At 43.6% G+C, this 20,400-nt stretch overlaps 1 protein-coding gene across 2 annotated transcripts in view; it reads right to left on the bottom strand.

The window, feature by feature from the left end:
* Positions 1 to 3,598, bottom strand: part of Tdrd7 (tudor domain containing 7) — a 62,542-nt gene extending 58,944 nt beyond the window's left edge. Inside the window, exon 1 of one of the 2 annotated variants that reach the window (XM_036179359.1) lies at positions 3,449 to 3,598. The gene's annotated coding sequence lies outside the window, so the exon portion shown is untranslated. The remainder of the gene's footprint in view (positions 1 to 3,448) is intronic. The other variant, XM_036179360.1, reaches the window with a different exon arrangement.
* Between the last annotated feature and the right edge of the window lie 16,802 nt (positions 3,599 to 20,400).

Raw genomic sequence — 20,400 nt, 5'->3', positions numbered from 1 at the left:
AGAATCTGTACATCTCACTAGAGTAGTGGTTCTCAACCTGTGGATCACAACTCCTGGTTGCATATTAGATATTAATATTATAATTCATAACAGTAGCAAAATTACAGTTATGAAGTAGCAATGAAATAATTTTATGGTTGGGGTCACCACAACCTAAGGAACTATATTAAAGGGGTGAAGCATTAGGAAAGTTGAGAACTACTGCTCTAAAAAATATCCTTAAGGGCTCAAAGGTTAAGAGCACCAACTGCTCTTCCAGAGGTCCCAAGTTCAGTTCCCAGCAACCGCAACCATCTGTAATGAGATCTGGCACCCTTTTCTGTATACATAGTAAATAAATAATTCTTTTTTTTTTTTTTTTTTTTAAAAAAAAAGAATATCCTTAAGATCTTACATGGTCTTACCAAGCAGGGACCTAAAAGCCCCAGAAAGTATGTGCTGAAGACTTTAGACATCAATTAGGCTAACTCAAGCCTTTCATCTTACAAAGCAGTAAACAGCCTCAGAGAGGGGAGGAATGTATCCAAGATCCTTACCCAGCAATTTCTCATACTACAAGGTGTGTGGGTTGTTTTTTGATTTTTAATTTAAAAGACAGTCCCCCTATGTAGCTCTCCATCAAGCACTACAGTGCTGGGATTATAGGTATGTACCACCACACCCAGTGAGCACAAGCTTAAAGGGGCTATTATTTTCTTCCCAATGATAGTCTACTTGTTGAATCTAAGTAAGTCTACTACAACTGGTTTTTAAAGAAAAGAGTATCTTCCTTAAAGGTCTTTAGGAAGCAATTTTCCTTTTTATTTTTGTTATTTCAAATTATTTACTTTGGCCAGTACATAAACATATCTAAGTGTGGGGCTTCTGTTAGTCTACACTAGAGGAAAAACCCTGTGATGATTAGGAGAGTTGGTCAGGAGTCTCCATCTCAACACTAATTCTAACTACCCAGTACCTGTGCCTTTTCGAGCAGTTCATTTCAGTGTCTTTTTTCATGTGGAGGATGATTGTGGGAAAGAGCTATTGGTTCTCTGCTTTCCTCAGGTTCCTTTGAGGAGGAAATGGGTGTTGTAGAATATTATTTTAAGATATATTACATTCATTTATGCCATGGAATATTTGTTTAATGATGCAAAGATGTGTTCCATTCTTCTATGCTGCATTTGTTTAACTCTGTGAAGCTGTGTTACTTTGCCTGTCTAAAATACCTGATTGGTCTAATAAAGAGTTGAATGGCCAATAGCAGACAGGAGAAAGGAAGGGTTGGCAAGAAGAGAGAAAAGACCAAGGAGCAAGAAGAGAGAGGACACCAGGGCCAGTCACCCAGCTACACAGCAAGCCACAGAGTAAGAAGTAAAGAAAAGATATACAGAAACAGAAAAGGAAAAAAGCCCAGAGGCAAAAGATAGATGGCATGAATTAAGTTAAAAAAAAAAAAAAAGCTGGCTAATAACAAGCCAAGATAAGGCCAGGCATTCATAAGAGTAAGACTCTGAGTGCGATTTACTTGGGAGCTGGGTAGCAGCCCCCCCAACCCAAGAGTCAAAAGTAAGTAAGTAAGTAAATAAATAAATAAATACATAAATAATAAAACAAACCCCACAAATGGGCTCCAAAGTTCTGATGGAAATCACAGGTTTGCTTGCTCATGACAAAACTGTACAGGCTGACTATCAGGTCTGCTCGGAATCTCCTGGGTAATCTTGGTTCAGAAGCTCTAACTGGCACACACTTAACTGAAAATTACAAAATTGACTACTTTTTGTTCGTTTGAAAAGACAGAATTTGGGCTCTTGGGGAATGTATGAAAACAATGAAGGACAGTGATGGGAACCAAGGGAAGAAAAACCAAGTCTGGCACAAAGAAAGAAAAGCCAATTCATATAAATATGAAAGTCAAATTCACTCCAAGCAATGACAAACTCCTGATCCATGAAAGCATCCAGACACTTTTTTCCTACATCAAAGCTCAGTTCTTGTTGTCTGTAAACGTCATCAAACACAAAACAAGCACGCAGAATTTAATTATAAAGTGTATTCTTTACATTCTAGCAAACATCCAATTACATTAGAAAGGAAAGTTAAAAAAGAAAGATCCTTCTCGAGTTCCAAACTCTTGATGTAAAACACAATAGTTCACTCAGCCATGTTCATGTGGCGCATTTAAAAGGGTATTAGCGGGGATTACATTTCACTTCCAATCCACAGGGACTAAAATCTGAAGGCGCTGCCAAGTACTGCCTCACTGTCTTAGTAAAGAGGGAATCTGCGAAAGAGAAGGGGAGGGCTGAGGAGCTGTGGACTCCACAACCAGCACAGTGCTTTGCATGTAACCGAAGCTCAACCATGTCATCTGGGTGCAACTGCAAAAATCTCCACCATGTGCCAATGTATCCTATAAAAAGATGTGTGTTTCTGTCCTCAAAAACCTCCAAGTCGCAACCTGTAAAATATGAGCAGTCCGGTGAAAGGAAAAGAGTTCGCCCACTTTGGACGATTATCATTATGAGCCAAAGGATTTACCTTATCTTGAAAACACTTCTAAGGTTAAGTTAACTATTACCATTTGGCACCCGAAAATGCAGGCTCAGAGAAAGGGTGCAATTTATTCCCGACCTCACAATTAAGCTTTGAAGCCCAGATGCCAATACATATCAGCAAAGGCCGCACTGTAGAATGCCACACTTCATCCTTCGTGGCCTCGGGAAGAGACGGGGACTTAGTTCTAAATTTCCCTTCTACCACTAAGGCGTTTCCATTCCCAGGAACACTTCTCTGCATACATCCACCTGCAGAGTCGAGGTGGTTACCAACCCGAACAGTGATTTCCTTGGTTGGTCTGTAGTGGCAGTATCAGAAACCTTTGGGGCTGGGTCTTTACTAACATCTAGACACAGCTCCCTTCCTTGCGCCCTAAAATGACAGGGGAGTGGTAGCCCTGGATATTAATAGAAATGTACCCCTCAAGCGGATGGGAGTGCTCCGACTTCCAAGACAACTTCTCCGCGGATGCTTGTTTCCTCCCCAGCGCTCACGGTTAACAGGAACGGCTACGTGTAGGTCCTGCCTGATGTGCGCGGCCTGCACCGGCCGGTCTCGAGGGCGGAGGCCGCCGCAGTGTGGCCCGCGGGCAGGCACAACTGCGACCAGCTCGGTACCGCTGCCCCGCAGGGGCGGCCGCGGCCGGTTGCTCCAGTCCAGGAGGGAGCGCACTGAGATCTGCGCGCCGCCCACGCCCCCCTCTGCATCTCCGGCTGCACCGCGGCCTCCCCGGTGGACCCCGGCCCACGTCCCCCCGGGCGTCACGCACGACGCTCTGGAATCCCGCCGCGTCGGGGACCAGGCCCGGGCCTGAGACGCCGCGCCCAGCCGCTGTCCCGTCCGAGCCCTGCCGCCCCGCAGCCTGCCCCGCGTCGCCCGCACCTGTCGCGCTCCGACCTGAGCTCACCTGGTCCCGGGGGCCGGCGGCCCACGCCCTCACCTCTGGGCCCGGCTCCCTCCGCCGCCTCCGCCAGGGCCCCCGACGCGGCCGCCGCCCACTTTCGGTTTCCCCAGCACTGCTTGAGCCGCGGCTTGGGAATCACCTAAAGCCCCGCCCTCTAGGCCCCGCCCCGCTCGCCACGCCACGCCCCTCGGCCGCCGGGCTCGGCTCGGCTCTACGCAGGCGCAGGCGCTCAGGTCACCGCCGCCCACTCCGGGGTCCGCGGGTGAGAAGGGAAACCGACGCCGCCTAGCGGTTCCTGCGCGTGCGCACGCCGGGCTGGTGCTCGGGGCTGTGGGCTGCACACCCCTTCCACAAAGTTCATTCTCTTCAGCATCTCAATAGTTTCTTTTCATTCTCGTAGACAGTCCATCTTCAGCTGTCTTCTCAGTCCCTCTTTGGAGGAGGGTGACCACACTAAAATGCCAGCCTCCTTGGATCCTTCTTTTCTGCTTTGTCACATCTCCTTGCACCTGGATAGCTGCACCGCTTTCATCCACTGACCTAAAACTGTCTGAGGACAGGATTCTTAGGATACTGCCCAGTATGTAATAAGCATGAAATACATACTTGTCACATTCGTTCATTCATTCAGTGTGGAGTATCTGCTGTTTGCGCACCCCTTCACAGTAATTCCACGAACATTTAATGCCAGGTTTGCCTTGAACCCACCACTTCGCAACGTTCTGTGTGCTCTTCCTGAGCGCTTGCTGCTTACTCAACCAGCGCTTTTTACAGTTTGAAGTATACTTGCCATACGATAAGCTGCACGATTCAAATGTACATTTGGTGTATTTCATATACATACAACAAAGACACCATCACAGAAATTAACATAGCGAGCATAACCACACCTTCAGAAGTTCTCCTCTTTCTATACTATTTACTCCATGTTCCATTTCTTAGTCTTGTAACTGCTCTATTACTGCTACTATAGATCTGCTCACTTTTTCTGGGGTTACATATAAATGTAATTTAATTATTCCATGTATGTTGTGGAATATTATTTTAAGATGTGTTACATTTATTTATGCTGTGGAACATTTGTTTTAATGATGCAAAGATGTGTTGCATTCCTTTATGTTGCATTTGTTTAACTCTGTGAAAATACCTGATGGTCTAATAAAGAACTGAATAGCCAATAGCAAGGCAGGAGAAAGGACAGGTGGGGTTGGCAGGCAGAGAGAATAAATAGGAGGAGAACATTAGAGGAAGGAAGAGCAAGAAGAGAGATCAAGGAGCAAGAAAAGAAGGGGCCAGCCACTCAGCCACCCAGCCACCCAGCCACACAGCCACACAGCCACACAGCCACACAGCCAGCCACACAGCCACACAGCCACACAGCCAGCCAGCCACACAAGCCACATAGCCAGCCAGCCACACAGCCACACAGCCACACAAGCCACATAGCCAGCCAGCCACACAGCCACACGGAGTAAGAGTGAAAGTAAGATCACAGAAGTAAGAAAAGGAAAAGGCCAGAGGCAAAAGGTAGACGGGATAATTTAAGAAAAGCTGGCTGGAAATAAGTCAAGCTAAGGCAGGGCATTTTTAAGTAAAAATAAGCCTCCATGTGTGTATTTATTTGGGAGCTGGGTGGCAGGTCCCTAAAGAGCAAGAAACCAAAAGAGTAAGAAAACAACCAACTACATATATGTATTGTCTTTGGGAGGAAGGGTCTGGCTTTCTTCACTCAGCAGAATTCTATTGAAATTCATCTGTGTTGTTGCATATACTAGTAGTTTATATCCTTTGCTCACTGAGTTTCTATTGTGTGGATGGCATGTCCACACCCAGGTATTAACCAGAGGTAAAGGAAAGAGTTTATCTGTCACAGACCTGTACAAGGATGTTTAAATCAGCTTTGCTTGCAGTACCTAAAATTAGAGGTAGCGTAGGTATTCTTCAGTGGGTGAGTGGATAATTAACTGTTATGGACTCGATACCTGTTGTCAAATAGCAGAAGTGTGTGGACCTATAAGCCTTGTGCTTAAGGAGCTTTCCAATCACTGAGAAGCCGCAGTAGGCCATGAATAGCCTGGAAGGAGATCGTGAAAAGCCGGATATCCTGTGCTCAGGAGGTTCTGTCCCAAGGCTTTGACCAGGGGTATTCTTTGAACACAGTTCCCTTTCATAGTCTCACATCTGGTCCCTGCCTAAATCTGCCTTCCGAAGTGTCTCTCCCTGAAACTGAATTCTCTGCATCGCCTTTGTTCTGTTTCAGTCTGTTTCATATAGCTTTCTCCCTGCCCTGTTCCCTGCTCCCAAGGCTGTTGTCACTCTAGGGATCCAGAGACCTCATGCTTTCTCCCTGATCTATCCCCAATCTACTCCAAACATGGCAGCGGTTTTCACAGATCTAGAATATAGCCAGCTCCCTAGTTGGACTCTGCAATACTTATGACATGCCCTGGCTCCACATTCAGATGGGGGTGGGGGATAAAAGCAGCATCTATGGACTGAGAGGATGCCGGTGGTGACAGGAAGTTAACAGTGAGTTTAATACATAAAATGATGTTCGTGAACTCTAAGTCTGAGATCCTTTATGCTTGTCAAGGTGCTCACTGTTTGCAGAATCCTATGTACAAAGAAGTCATGTGCTGTAGCTAGTTTTCTGTAACCAGCTTTATTTATGAATAGTTGCCACAAGCAAATATTTTCAAGTGTGCAGTTTGATGAGTTTTAACAAATGTATCCAACTATGCAGCCAGCATCACCATCAAGATACAGAACTGGTTTTATCATCCCCCAAAGGTCCACTGTGCCCACTACGAACCTTTGTTCCCTCCCTCTACTCCCTGCTCCTGGTGGCTGCTGATGGCATTTCTGTCACCACAAATTTGCTTTCTCTAGATGCATGGGTCTGGTTTTTCACTTAGTGTAACTCTTTTGTGAAGTATCCCTGTTGTACTTATCAACAGTCAAGCTGGTGGCTGTGTATTATGTCACTATATGGCTAGGTCACAACTAGTTTATTTAGTCACATTTAATGTAAATTTTTGTTGTTTCTAGTCTGGGGCTGTTCTGAATCAAGCTTTGATAAATAACCACTATGTAGTCAAATGGTGTTTTTCACATATGTACTTGGGAGTAGAATTAATGTCGGGATGTAGGATAAATGTACACTTAATCACATATATTTACATACATGAATATATATTTATATGCATACTTAATTATATAATGTATAATTATATCATATATATAATTATATATAAGTGTCAAAGTGCAGTCTCAAGTGGCCACATCCACTCATTCCCAATATTCAGCATCATCAGTCATTTTAAAAAATATTTATTCTGTACAGTGTTCTGCCTGTATATATGCCAGAAGGGCTCCAGATCTCATCGTAGATGTTGTGAGCCACCATGTGGTTGCTGGGAATTGAATTCAGGCTCTCAGGAAGAGATGTAGCACTGAGGCTTTAATGACATAGAACATCTTTTCATGTATACACTGGCCTTTGTGTATGTTCTTGGACAAAGTGTCTGTTCTGTGGGTAGATTTAACTGAGGTGCATCAGAAGGAGTTTAAGTAGCCGAATTTCAGCAAGGGACCTATGTGATTTTGTTTTATTGCTTGTTTTATAGCTAGAATTCAGGATAATTGAGACCTTTTTATTTGAGACAGGAGCTTGTCATGTGGCTGAGGCTGGCCTAAAGCTGTCTTCTTGCCTCAGACTCCCAAGTGCTGGAATCACAGACATGTGCTACCATGCTCAGCTTAGACTGGCTGCTCTTTAGACACAGGGTTGTTATCCTTTTGTGGAACAGTATGTCAGAACGCGTGAAAGCAACATCTAGACATAGATTTTACAGAGTCAAGTCCCACTGTGAATACACATTGAAAACTACCTTAGGGGAAATCTAGAGCCAAAGAGCAGCATTTCAATATAGATAGAATGCTGTTCAAAAGTATTTTCCCCCAGGAAAAGGCCAACTTCATTTTAGGTCACTGTGAGCAGAGGCGGGGAGCAGATGCATGGATCTGCCATTCAGGAGAAGAACACACACATTTCTCATCTCCAAGGCTGCAAAGAGGTCCTTAGAGCCCCGCCCAAGTGGCTTTTGCTGATAGATCGCGTGTGCCTTCAGAGGCTTCACCAGAGAGACTTTATAGTGAAAAGGAAGTGCAAAGCAAGGCCTAAGTACAGGAAAGGAAGATGACCCCACTGTCACCTTATCTTGAGCTAAGAAAGACAAAGATATAAAACCTCCACCAGGCCAGGCATGGTGTCACACACCTTTAAACCCAGCACTTAGGAGGCAGAGACAGGCAGAGCTCTGTGAGTTCGTAGGCCAGCATAATCTATATAGTGAGTTCCAGAATAGCCAGGGGGCACATAGAGATGCCCTGCCTTAAAACATAAACAAACAAACAAACAAACAAACACACATCCTTCATGCATTTTGTTCTTCAGGGCAGCCTGCTTTTGTGGCTAGAGCCATAGTGGAGGCACAGGACACCTGTCTGAGGCAGGAGGATCCAGGGCTCTTGGTGGGGCACTCCACGCCCCTCTCTTTATAATAGTTCAGCAAGCCCAATGAGGGCCTTGTTTCCAGCACATATCTGTAGCTTTTATCCGATCACCTGAACAACCCAAGAAGCACATACTCTTCACCCTCCCTCTCACAGCCACTGGGGAGGGAGCATTGCAAACCCCCCAAATCTCAAGTGGCGTTTGAGAGACCTCAAGTGCTGCCATCTCGTCTTCTATCCAAATATACCTGCTGCTTCTTTCTATTGTCTCCCAGAAAGAAGCTGCAAAGAACTGTAGAACTCTGCTTTCGATCACTTTCTGATCCACCAGGGAACTGCAGGGACTTGCGACATAACTGGGTGTCACGGGTGGTAGCGCTCAGAAAACCTCCCTCACAGCCCCCACCTAAAAACAACTGTCCTCTCAATGGAGCTTCCAGCAGGTGTGGTCTCACGGAAAAGCAGTGAGGACCCAGCATTTCATCTCCCTGCTGCACAGCTTAACCGAGCCTCCCTGCTAGCTGCTTAGCTGCAAGTGACTTTAGCAGCATGCCTGCCAGCCACTCAGCCACATGCTGAGTTGTTTCTGCATCCAGGTGGAACCCCGCTGCTTGGCTATTAGTTGCTTATACAAGGTCAGGAAAACCAGACCCACCACAAAAGGGATCTCTGGATAGTTCTATTTTTTTGATTAATCAATTAACGGCATCATCACTTCCTCTTCAGTTACATGAACAAATAGAAATTTCTAGACACTGTTTGTTTTAACTGAGTAAGGAAAAAAAAAAGGGCAAAAACAAAACACAACACAAAAGGGAGGGATTGCCAGAGCCCCATGAAATTCAGGCCCTGGTGGAGCTCAGGGCATGCTGATCAAGCAAAACCCCCTAAGCTTCCCACAAAGGCTTCCAAGGTGAGTCAGCTGAAAGGCCCTAATCCCCAGCGGGGTGATCAGGGAAGCGTCTGAGGCCACAGAGCCACCAACAGTGCGACAGAGGGGACAATGAAAGCTTTAACACCGTATTGTTTGGAGAACCAATAGGGTAGAGCCTGTGCTAAGGGACCATCTTCATCCGCTTCCCTGTGAGTAGCAAGTCATTCATACAACTCAGCCTTAGACACTGCCCTCAACACAGATGGTGACTGGGTATAGACACCAAGCACTACCAGGTAGTTGAGAAGCCCAGCTGTTTGGTAGGGCATGAAATTGTGTAACTAGTACTTTAAACAAGGCAATCAGGCACCAAACTGAAATACCGGGTAAACCCATTGGTAGAAAAAGTATGAGAAGAAAGGGAAGGCAGTCACGAGAAACTGCATGGGAGCGGGGGAGGCACTCGGCCCCCGCTTGCAGACTCTGAAACGGAAGAGGAGTTAGGATTCACGGAGTGTGTCCCCCAGGCAGCATCAGTCTCTGACCCGCCGGCCAAGTCCAAGGTTACACTGAGCTGTATTCCAAAACCCTTTGGCTCCAGTGCCAGCTTGGATCCCTTTCCACGACGGAGTTAATCCAGTAAATAGCAGAAGAGCTTCTCTTGGGGCCATCCGGTCAATTCCTATTAATCAGTGGTCCACCAGGGGAGAAGCTCCCGCCCCCAGGGCATTCTAGACCCTCAGGAAGGTACTTTTAGTTGTCACAATGACTAGGCAGTTAGTCTGGACCAGTACCGGATGCTCCTTGTCTCACTAATCAGAAAAGTTTCCCTTGTGCCAAAGTGTGAATGTCTTGCCAGCTATTGGTGTAGATGACAAACCTCTTTTCTGTATAAACACAAATTACTTTCCCCATAATTTTACAATGAATTTTCTAGGTGATTTTTTCCCCCGGGGTCAGGGGAGCTGTGAATGACAACGTTTGTCATAAAATGGAGGTTGGGAATTGTTTCCTGGACCCTGTAGATTTAAATCCTGCTAGAAGTTCCCAATCAGCCCCACCCAGAGACAAGGAGGGAACAGACGTTCCCTTTTCCAGCAATGGACAAGGACGCACGAGCGTGTGGTTATTGGAATTCTCCATCACCCCCACGACACCACAGGATGCCTTAATCTCCCCAGCGCTTAACCGCTTGAGGACTTTTAAAGAAGTCATTTCTTTCGAAGGACTCCCTCGAGTTGTTTTAGCCTGATATTTTATCTCCCAGTTCTCCTCCCTTCACGCCCTCTTTCATTTAAAGCTGGAGCCCTTCCTCTTCGCAGCGTTCCCTTAAAACAGGACGCTTTGTAATTGGCACTTAGAACATTCTAACACCTGGAGTTGGGACAGGGCGTGGCCCAAGGTAATACTCAAGAGGATACTCCTGCCGGAAGCTGGCGGTTACTCAGCACTGACTTGACCGCTCCTCCTCCTACAGCGCATGCTCCAGAATTTGGACTCTAAACCTGCTTGTAAACATTACACCTTGCTCTTTACAGAGTCGTTTGTGTATTCTAGGTGGGTCCAGGATCATGATGACTACATGCCCCAGCGCCTGGCACACACAGGCTGACAGCAAATATTTGCAGTGAATGAATGAGCGAAGGGCTCAAGTCCAACACTTTCTCTGCAGCTCTGCCACCTGTCTGTACTCCCAACGAGTGAAATAAAGGATTGCCCAGACAAGGGGCAGTAATACATTAAAAACATGAAGACAGCAAACCTTTACCTATTATCCAAACCTCCATGAAGAGCTATACACCTGTAAATTAGCAAACTTCTACCAAATCTGAGCACCAGTTGCAGACTGGTGATACCTCAGTCATTTAGGCTGCTATAACAAAGCACCACAGACTGAGTGGCTTACAAACAACAAAAATTTATTTCTCACGGTTCTGGAGGCTGAAAGCCCGAGATCCGGGTGCCAGCTTGGTCCGGTTCTGCTGAGGCCCCTCCTCTGGGTTGCAGACCGCTGGCTCCTCATTGTATCTTCTGTGGGGTTCCCCTCTCCTCCTCACATACTGTCAAGTGTGCAGAGAGCTCACTGAGGTCTCTTTTATAAAGGCACTGGTCCCATCTGTGAAGGCTCCACCCTCATGACCTACATCATCTCCCAAAGGCTCCGCCTCCAAACACCATCACACTGAGGGTTGGGATTCCAACGTGTTGATTCTAGTGAAGGGACGCACGGAGTCCATGAAAACCACAGTGGTTCAGATGAGCCTTGGTCTTGATTCTGTCACTAGATATCCATACGGTTTCTCCCTTCAGGTTTCTAAAAGTCTGCAGTGTGTTCTTCCTGCTTCTTCCTCAACGGCTTCCTTCCTGGGAAGCTACCAGGTACTCTGTCCCATCCACTTTTAGAGATGGTTAGGTGGAGAACAGACAATGTGACTTATCAGTGAGGAATGTGACTACTCCAAATGCTTTCGTTGTCAACAAGTTCAACCAGAGAGCCGATCTGGCCTGTAGCCAACACCCTGACCAGTGCACAGGACACCTCTAGAAGCAGCAGCCACCATCCCGCTCCTTCCCCCATGAGCACATACTTATGGGAACGGCATCTCTGAATGTCATAGTTCCATTATCCAAAAGCCCCCTCTCTAGAGTGTATTCTTTGTGTCCTAACTCAGAGGCTGGAGAGGAGGGCTATAACTCTCCCTTCAGGGGAGGGAGCTCACTTGGTGTTTGGAGCATGCTGCCAAACTTTCCTAATGTTTTCTTTGGGCTCAAGGTCATGCTTTCTTTCTCCCAGCAAACTTGGATTAACCAGTTTGCTCGAGCATGGCACCCAGAGCACATCGTTTCCTTGTTAGGGATCTTTCCTTAGGGCCTCAGTGGTACTCAGTCATTCTCTCTCAATACTGACCCCTTGTTGAGTCTGAAAAGGCCAAATTGAATTTCTTTGAGACTCTGAGACTTGTGGGTAATAGCTTTGGCATGCTACATGGGTGCTGTCACTACAAAGTGACTGATTTTATGATCTGTGTGCCATGTCCACACATCACTTGGCACTAGTCAGGGCTGCAGTCCTGACAACATGAAAGCCAGGCCTCTGGTAGTCAAAGTAATATCTTTGGACTTGGTCTTAGGAGTCCAAGAGTTCTTGGCAGGATGGTAAATGTTTGCATTTTCATTTAGATAAATGTTTAAGGAAATAAAAACATTTTGCATTTTCTGTATAACTACATAATAAGGAAGTATCAATATACTGCATTTGCTTTGGATGGCAAGACTACAACTACTGCCCTGAAATAATTGCACTGCAGTTCTAGCAGGCTGGGCAGCATGTCTGGCTGGTTCTGTTATATCCTAATGTTAGGATTACAACAGTCTCTCAGCATCAGTGTTTGTGATTATGAATAAAGAGAATATTTCCCCTTCACATTGATAATTACAGCTAAAGGCATATCCACAGAGAATTTCTAAAAAATTTAACCTATTAAATACCATAGACACCACAAATGAGCAAATGATACTCTTATAAGGGAATGATGCAGCAATTTGTTGTGACAAGGATAGAATTTACACACACATACAAGTCACAGAGAGAGAGAGAGACATATACACTCATACACAGAGACATACACATACATGTATAGGCATATGTTTTGCTGTTTTTGAGACAAGGTCTCTCTACAAGGCCCTGTCTGTCCTGGAATTCCCTATGTAGACAAGGCTGTCTTGGAATTCACAGAGATCCTCCTACCTCTGCCTCCTCAAGTACTGGGATTAAAGGTCTGAGACACCACCACACCAGCAGGATTGCTGTGGATATTGCTCTGTATACTGTGAATGTGTTGCTCTGATTGGTGAATAAATAAAATGCTGATTGTTCAGTAACCAGGCAGGAAGTATAGGCAGGACAAAGAGAGAGGAGAATTCTGGGAACAGGAAGGCTAAGTCAGGAGTCACCAGCCAGACACAGAGGAAGCAAAATATGAAGGCAGAACTGGGAAAAGGTACCAAGCCACTTGGCTAAACATAAATAAGAATTATGGGTAAATTTAAGATGTAAGATTTAGCTAGGAAGAAGCCTGAGCCATTAGGCCATTCAGTTTTAATTAATATAAGCCTCTGTGTGTTTATTTGGGTCTGAGTGGCTGCAGGCCCAGGCAGGACTGGAGAAAACGCCAGCTACACAGGATTAATATATTTTTTAATTTAAATATTTTGATGAAGGGGCTGAAGAGATGGCTTGTCAGTTAAGAGCACTGGCTACTCTTCCAAAGGACCTGGGTTCAATTCCCAGCACCCATATGGCAGCTCACAATTGTCTGTAACTCCAAGATCACACAGACATGCATGCAGGCAAAACACCATTGCACACAAAATAAAAATAAATAATTTTTTTTTAAATGTATGACATTAAGCAGGGTGGCATGTGCTTTTAATCCCAGCACTCAGGAGGCAAAGACAAGTGGATCTCTTTGAGTTTGAGGCCAGCTGGGTCCTCATAGCAAATCCCAGGATAGCAAGACCCTGTCTCAAAATTTTTTATTACATTTTATTGTGTGTGTATTTTTTTTTTTTTTGTGTGTGTGTGTAAGCACACATGTTTGCCAATAACATGCATGTGGAGATCAGAAAACAGCCTGTGGAAGATGGTCTCTTCTTCTGCCACGTAGGCCTGGGAGTCCAACTTTGGTCTTCAGGTTTGGTGGCAAGTACCTTTTCCCGCTGGATCCTCCTACCAGCTCAAACTCTGTATATGTTAATTTCCTTGGCTTTTATTGTTTCTGTTTCTGTTATGGTTTTTGTTTGTTTGTTTGTTTTGTTTTGCTCTCTCTCTCTCTCTCTCTCTCTCTCTCTCTCTCTCTCTGTGTGTGTGTGTGTGTGTGTGTGTGTATGTGTGTGTGTGTGAGTTTATCTTTTTTTTTCCTCCCAGTGTTGGAAACCAAACCTCCAGGGCCTTGGTCTCACTAGGCAAATGTTCTATCACTGAGCTAAATCCCAAACTCTGCTTTTTAAAATGCATTAATATATTAATGAGGCAGTTTCACCAAATGAAGCTCAAATAATAGCCTGGCCTGTGATATAGATGAAAATGTGTGGTCCCTGGAATAAGAAAAAAAAAATGATGAGAAATTAAGCAATCATGTGGTCTTTTAACAGTGTGGTTCATCTGCCATTCTAGTTTAAACAGCCATTTTAGATGACAGTAAATCCACGCTCATCATTGCAAGTGGTTGTATTGCACAGATTCTGTCCTCCACATGCCCCTGTTAATAAGTAGGTAAGAGCAAATAATATTTAATGACATCTTGGTGATATATTGGGCATTGATTGGCTTTTAAAAACAATGAATCATTTGCTAAAAAGGCTTCATTGTTGATGGAGAACAACCAAGTGTAACAATAGCAGCTCAAGCAATGGATCAGTACAGTTCAAGTCAAGTTGGGTAACAGAAAGTAAAACATAGTTGCTTTTTCTGGATTTGTAAATCAATTTGTGTTTGGGAAGTATAGCAGACTCCTCTGTCTCTGCTGCTGTAATCCAAGGTCCTGGTTCCCCTCAGTCCTCTGAGTATCACCATATCCACACACACACCTCAGTGTGTCTTTGCTCCAGTTTACTCATTTCTTTCTTTGTTATCACCATCTAAAGCTTCCCATTCATTGTTTCCGGCTGTCCCACACATTGCCCCTCTGAGGCAAGCCAGGAGAAACCAGACACCTCACCTGTTTCTTGCATTATAGGAAATCTATGGAACACAGACCTCGGAGTCAATAGCACTTAATGAACAGAATAATATGTTGGATTTATAAATTTATTCTTAAGGCTTGGATATAGACTATTAGCACTAAAATGCAAACAACCAACTGTCTATCAAGTGATGAGTGGATAAATGAAATGCACTATATCCATACAATGGCCTTATTATCTGCCATTAAAAGTAATGATTGTGGGGCTGGACAGATGGCTCAGTGGTTAAGAGTTCATGCTGCCCTTGCAGAGGACCAGAGTTCCTCTTCTGGCCTCTGTTGGACACACACACACACACACACACACACACACACACACACACACACACCTGAATAATAAAATAAATCTTTAAAAAAAAATGTTGGTGGCATCAGGAAAGAGGGTGCAGTGGGACATCCCAGCAGTATGTCACCTAACAGCTATTGAACTGATAGCAACTTTCCAAAGCAACCTTCAACATCTGGAGCCTAATATAACAACATTTACAGCATCCTTGGGTTGGGACTTGATGAAAATGCTGGTAAATTTGGGTGAGTCTAAACCTTTTTCAGGGTACGGCCACAATTTCCTACCTTTATCCCTGGGCGGACAGTTTCAGTGCAGCAGCTTACTTTCCTGGCATGGCTTGCTGAAGGCAGACTAGGAAATAGGACTTTGTCTTCCAGAATGGAGTTATGTGTCTGCTGTGAGTAACATCATATCAAAACATGGATGGATAATATGCTGTGTCTTTTCCCAGCACCAGAATTTACTGAATAACAACCAACCCACCAGCTGTGTCAGCTTCATTGGCTTCCATTTAGCAAGTCACCCTGAAATCCCTCCACAGCTAGCTCTGGCAATCACAGGGGTTTGGTTTGGTTTGGTTTGGTTTGGTTCTCCAACCTCAATGATTAAAGTTGATTCAGATCACATATTAGACTTCAGACGATTTACAAAGAACTAAAGGAACACCTCAAAATAGTACATGACCATATAGAGCAGCATAGGAACAAAGAGGTAGAAATACAGGAATAGGATGGAAATTCCAATCTGAAAACTGCCATTACTTGAGGTGAAAATTTCCCTGGAGACATTCAACAGCAGAGAGCAAATGGAAGAGATCTGGGAACCCAAAGACAAGAAAATGGAAATTCGGCAGCCATACAGAAACCCATAACTGGTCAGAGTGCCAAGAATAACCGACTGTTGAGTATTCGGCCATAAGTGAGATGTCTGTATTAAACCTGCCAAGCTCAGGGAACATCACAGAAGAAGGAATAGGAAGATTATAAGAGAGCAGGGGGGAAACTGTGAAATACTGGACATGGCACAGCCATTAACACTCCTGAACTCACTGCAGCTGTAGCTACCTGCTCAAAACCTGTTCAAGGTCAAGCCATCAAGATCAATCCACATTCTAGCTGGTAGCACTGATTGGACTCAAGAAGAAGAAGAAGAAGAAGAAGAAGAAGAAGAAGAAGAAGAAGAAGAAGAAGAAGGAAGGAGGAGGAGGAGGAGGAGGAGGAGAGAGAGGAGGAGGAGGAGGACAAGGAGGAGGAGAAGGAAAAGAGGAGGAGGAGGAGGACATGTTAGAGAAGGTAGTTGGAGAGAACTTTGATGATCAAGAGATCAAGATACACTGTCGTGGTGTTTGAGAACGGCCCTCATAGGCTCATGTGTTTGAATGCCTGGTTTGCTGTGGTGATATATTGTGTACCCTAATAAAATTTACCTGAAGATCAGAGAACAGAACAAGTGACTAGATTAAACATAGGGGTCAGGCAGTGGTCGCACACACCTTTAATCCCAGCACTTGAGATCTCATGCCTTTGCTTGGGAAGCACACACGTCTTTAATCCCAGGAAGGAATATGGCAGGGCAGAGAAAGGAATATAAGGCGTGAAGAAACAGGAACTTACTCTCTTTAGGCTGAGGGTTTCATAGAGGTAAGAACTAGTGGCTAGCTGTTCTGCTTCTCTGATCTTCAGGTAAATTTTGTTTATTAGGGTACACAATACATCACCACAGTCCGGAAATTGGTAGAACTGTTTGTGAAGGATTAGGTGGTATAGCCTTGTTGAAGAAGATATGTTACAGGGGGTGGGCTTTGAGCTTTCCAAAGCCCATACCATTCCCAATTGGCATACTTGCTCTCCTCTCTCCCTCCCCCTGCCACTGCTTTGTAGTTATTTGGTGCCCAATGTGTGGCATGTAAATCCACATAGGGCCTGAGAAAGCTGGGGGGGGGGGTGGTTTCAAGTAGGCTCAGTGCTTTCTGCTTACAGAGGGGCAGATCTTTTTTTTTTTTTTTTCTTCCAGAGCTGAGGACCAAACCCAGGGCCTTGTGCTTGCTAGGCAAATGCTCTACCACTGAGCTAAATCCCCAACCCCAGGTGCAGATCTTCTAAGAGGTCCTGCTACAGAGCACTTGAATCCTCACTGACGGGAAGGAGACAAAGTCAGTCACTAGGCCATATGCTAAGTGGAGCCATAGTTTAAGGTTTGGCTCTTGTGGTCAGAGGAGGCTGCAGATGTGCAAAAAGTCAGGTCCAGAACAAAAAACCCAAAACTCTAAAAATATATAGTATGCTTAAAAATGGGCTTACATGCTGAAGAAAAGAAAATGGGTATAGACAGGCATAGAAAAAAATAGTTTAAAAATAGTAAAGTGAAGTCTTTAGAGTAAAATAAGAAATAAGCCATAGAAGGATGGGAAATACCATAACACTGGGCATGTGGATCATATATAGTGCTTTGTTAACTTTAATTTTTTAAATGCTAATGAACAAAAAACAATAGCTTCTGAGAGACATTAGATTATGGAAACTGCCAAATTAAACCAACATGTATATTTTAAGGATGTCTTAACTTCAGACTAGAAGTCAGGAAATGTGTTGCATTGGAGGAGAGGTCATGCCTTTGTTTCCATGGGAAACAAAAAGCTATAGATTTCTTCAAAATTAATAAAGACCAGATTTGACGAAGGGGAGACCTCCTGAAAATCTTGATGAAAGACATAAAAAAAAGAAAGACAACAAGACAGGTGACATATATGCTGATCCCTCAACATGGGGACAGCTCTGAGACTGGTTGAGACATGATAAATTGTGTTGGCTACAGGGTCCTCATGACTATTGTTATATGCCATCCTTTGATATGACATGGATGGAGATTTATATTACAATTTGGTTATACAGTTCAAACTGACTTATAAAGTTAACAGATGCCTTTTATCTGCTAAAATACAAAACAAAAAAATCATCCCTAGTTGACTTCAGCAAACTGCATATTCCATACTTGTCTTAATGCAGATACGTATGTTATGTTCAAAAGTTTGTGTGTTTTCAGGAAAAAAAAAGGACAGACACCAATAAAGTCAAGTAGCCCAGATGATCCAGCCTCATAGAATGCCTCTGTTGTCATTTTCTCAAAATTCTCCATCTAGAACAACTTAAAGCCACTAGCTGAGATGGTCCAGCCTCATGCACTTCTCCAGCCAGGATTTCAGATAAGGCCTGCATTTTCCCATCACACAGAGACTAAGCAAAAAATAATACAGATAGCTCTCCCAGAACTTGATCATTATCTCAGTTCTCTCAGGGTCCCCTAGAGATGCCGTCACCCCCAGACAACAGGAAGCAGTCTGGACAACAGGATGCCCATATTCCCAAGAGGTAGGGTGGGGTGGTTTTTGGTTATTCAGTGGATTATAGATGTTTATCATCATTTAGAGGGGGTGGCTGCAAGTTGGTTTTGGTCATATTCAGGCAGGAAACTAAGCAAAGGAGATTAGATTCAGAGATCTAATTCTGAAAAGAAAAGGGGGAATATAGCAATGATAGAACAAAAGGGGAGATTACTGAATCTACTTTAAACTAAAAGTAACTATTAATCTCACATATTTTACAGTGGTGTGGATTTTTGTATATTGATACAAATTTAAGGTTATTTTTGTTATACTTATATATGTTTCTACTCTTGTTTAAGGTATTATACCTATGCAGCTCACTTAAAAATATAATGTAAAGTTTTAGTCCTTGAAAGCTATTTAGGACAATAAAGAAAGACAGGTTAATAGTTAGTCATCTACAATAACCAAACTCATAGAGTCATGTTAGATATGTTTTCAAGGTCAAACAGAACCATATTTTAAATAGATAGATGGTCTCCAAACACTTCAGAGACCTACAGAATAAGGCATCTAAAATGTTTTAAGAACATAAGACTTTTTATGACAGTGAGACATGTCTGTTCCTGGCAGCACCAATCTACTTCAAAAAAGGATGTTAGGCATTGAAGAACCTCCATATAGAGTTTACTTGCTTTGTGGCAAAGCTAGCCACTGGGAAAGAAACTGCCCTTGCCTCAACTGCTGACAGTATGCTGTCCAAATTGGACAAGCAGGACACAAAAGAAGGTGACTGCTGGACTTTGCCAAGACAAGGTAGGACAGTCCTTCAAAAATTCTTGCTTCATAAAAAAGTCTGTCAGCTAGGGCCATAGGCTAAAGAAAGATACTCCAATGTTGCAGAGGAACCTTGGGGTAACTGTCCAGACAGTCAGATGTCTCTGTAGTTTCTATAGTTTTGGAATTTGTTTGCTCTGCAACTGTTAACTCATGTAATATTATGTCCTTCTCAGGTCTCTGATGGAGTTGAAGAAGAGATAGTTATAGTTACAGTTTTCCTTAGTTATGATAGAAAGTAAATTAGGTACAAAACTTTGGACTCATCAAAAGAAGAATAGATAACTGAGTATTTTCTCTGAATTTGCCAAATACAAATATACTGGACATTGTAAATGTAATTCTTACTTGATTATTGTTCTTATTGGATATAATTTTAGTTTATTAGAGTTAAAGCCTTTCCTTTTTATTTAGACAAAAGGTGGAAATGTTGTGAAATATTTGTACACTGTGTGAAGATGTATTGCTGTGATTAGTGTAATAAAAAGCTGAACAGCCAATAGATAGGCAGGAGGTATAGGCAGGACTTCTGGGCAGAGAACTCTGGGAAGAAAAAGGGCAGAGTTGCCAGCTAGACATGGAGGAAGCAGGATGGGCAGAACAGAGATGAGGTAACTAACTATGTACCAGAATTTAGATTATAAAATATAAGTTAACTTAAATGATAAGAGCTAGTTAGGAACAAGCCTAGGCTAAGGCCAAGCATTCAAAATTAATAATAAGTCTCCATGTCATATTTGTAAGCTGGAGGTCCCAATGAGAAAGTACTGCTACAGTTGTGGTCTCAACCTGTAAGTGCTCAGTCACTGCTGTAGCACCAACCCTGCCTTCTTCCATGCTCCCCACCATGATGGTCATGAATTCTAATCCTCTGGCACCATGAGCCCTCAAATTAACACTTTCTTTTATACATTGCTTTGGTCATGGTGTTTTATCACAGCAACAGAAAGTAACTATGGCAAGTGTACACATGTATGAAACAATCAAAGAATAAGTAAAAAAAGAGAAAAGAAAGTCAATATTATCCAGTCTGATGCGCTAAGAGGAAAAGGAATGAAGAGAAGTGAGCAGAGACTGAGGAGGCTCTGAAATATCAAGTGTACCAACATACATATTAAGAGAATCCCAGGAGGAGAGAAAGAGGAAGAAAGAATATTAGAGGAAATAATAACAGAAATCTTCCCAAATTAATGAAATTAATTTACAGACCTAAGAAACTCAACAGACTCCCACTAAGACAAACTTGTTCTAACCCAACTTTCAAAACAAAGAAAATCTTGAAAGCTTGAAGGAAGACATGGGTTGCCAAATACAAATGCAAGACCTCCATAAGATTAAAAACTGATCCATCACAGAGAGGAGTAGACAGTGAAT

Source organism: Onychomys torridus, chromosome 2 (assembly GCF_903995425.1).
Source record: "Onychomys torridus chromosome 2, mOncTor1.1, whole genome shotgun sequence".
Taxonomy (NCBI): Eukaryota; Metazoa; Chordata; class Mammalia; order Rodentia; family Cricetidae; genus Onychomys; species Onychomys torridus.
The sequence above is the reverse complement of the archived record's forward strand: the minus strand, read 5'-3'. Positions and strand labels throughout refer to the sequence as shown.